Here is a 2,275-nt window from a genome sequence, read left to right as displayed (position 1 = left end):
AACTCGAAGGCAAGCGGGAAGGGACAAGTTCCCAAAAATGCGTTTCGCAATCAGTGCTAGTGTGACAGAAACAAGGGGATAGTTTGTAAGAGTTTATTTAACTATATTTCAAGAAAACAATATTCTATAAATTGGTCAGTATAGTCAATTTATATTTTTCCCCAGAATCTATGACTTTCAAATAAGCCCAAAAAGCTTTGATTTTCATCAAAACTGTAAAGCCATTAATAATTATATAGTGACATTAGACAAGTTATTGTGGTCCGTGTATCATCCGTTGTGATAAGAGAGTGTACCCATAGCCTAAAGGGCGGATTAATCCATTACCGAAGCTTTTTTTGTAATCACCACCAATAGCCTACTGTTAATTTGTTAATTTAATTCTATTAACAATACAGACTTTATATATATATATATATATATATATATATATATATATATATATATATATATATATATATATATATATATATATAAATATATATATATATATATATATATATATATATATATATATATATATATATATATATATATATATATATATATATATATACTCATAAAAATCTTAATTTCATTAACAGAGTAACGGTTTGGCATTCGCTGCGTAAAAATGTCCTAAATAAGTTGGTTCATTCCACTGTGGTGACCCTGGACTAATAAAGGGACTAAGCCCAAAAGAAAATGAATGAATGAATGAATGAATGAATGAATGAGTTACGGTTGGATTACAAATAAACTACATAAAATTATAATTTTGAAGGTACAATTTTCTTGAGTGTTTGTAGGCGAGGTTTGATTATGTTTAATTCATCTAGTGAATACACAGGTAAACACGTTATCTTCATATGTAAAACTTTTATCTGATTGTTTGGATTTGAAAATCTTTAACTCTCCTCCAGGTGGCGCAGTTTCATTATATGAATTGACAACAATAGTGACAAGTTATGAAACTATTTATTTTGAATTCTGTTATATGGAAACTAGCACGCATAACTATCATGCTTAGCTTAACTAAACAGTTCATTTATCAATTAAAAAATTATTTATAAATGTGTGATTTGACAATAAGTGACCAGTTTTTTTTATTTTTTACCAAAAAATGTGTAGATGATTTTTCCTCCCTCACTATTCTTTAGAAAATTGAGTAGCCTACTATATATTTGTTGAACACTTCTGATTGTGATGTACTAGGCTATATTTTTATGGATTAAAACATATTTAAAGAATACATGACTTTAGACAGCACTAGCTGTCCTCCTAAATAGAGCCCTGTTGTTTAGTGTAGGGGCATTTCAAACATGTTGGCAAAATGACATTACTGTCATTTTGTCATGACAAGTATTTTGACACTCAGGGCTCTGATATGTATATTTGCTATATTTTATGTTGAGAAACATTAGTACAAACAGCATTTTACAACAGAAAGATGTCAGTCTGAAAGTACCCAATAAAATAAACAAATAAAAAAGTAAATATATTTTGAAATATACAAAAAACGGCCATTATTTGTATAAATTTATTTTCTACAAATATATATATAAATTCATTCATTCATTTTCTTGTCGGCTTAGTCCATTTATTAATCCGGGGTCGCCACAGCAGAATGAACCGCCAACTTATCCAGCAAGTTTTTACGCAGCGGATGCCCTTCCAGCCGCAACTCATCTCTGGGAAACATCCACACACACACTTATTACACTACGGACAATTTAGAGTACCCAATTCACCTGCACCACATGTCTTGGGACTGGGGGAAACCGGAGCACCCGGAGGAAACCCACACGAAGGCAGGGAGTTGGTGTTTCTACACACAGAAACACCAACTAAGCCGAGGCTTGAACCAGCGACCTTTTTGCTGTGAGGCGACAGCACTACCTACTGCGCACTACCACTACCTACTTTTATAAATATATATAAATAATAATTTTAGAATATATCTTACCCTCCATATGTTTAAATCCAAGAAAATTCATTAACATGTAACATTAAGAAAATCTTTATTCGCACATCAACTAATAAGCATACTCAAAATTATGATATTAAATATATTTACTAATATATACTAGTGTATACTATCTAATATATTAACATGTTCTCACCGTGTTGGCGTGGGTTTCCTACAGGTGCTCCAGTTTCTCCCACAGTCCAAACACTTGCATTATAGGTGACTAGGATTAACTAAACTGGCCTTACTGTATGAGTGTGTGTGTGAATGGCTGTGTATGGGTGTTTCCCAGCATAAAAAAAACATGTTGGAATAGTTGGCCGATGG

Source organism: Danio rerio, chromosome 6, assembly GCF_049306965.1.
Source record: "Danio rerio strain Tuebingen ecotype United States chromosome 6, GRCz12tu, whole genome shotgun sequence".
Lineage (NCBI taxonomy): Eukaryota > Metazoa > Chordata > Actinopteri > Cypriniformes > Danionidae > Danio > Danio rerio.
Note: the sequence above shows the minus strand (reverse complement) of the source record.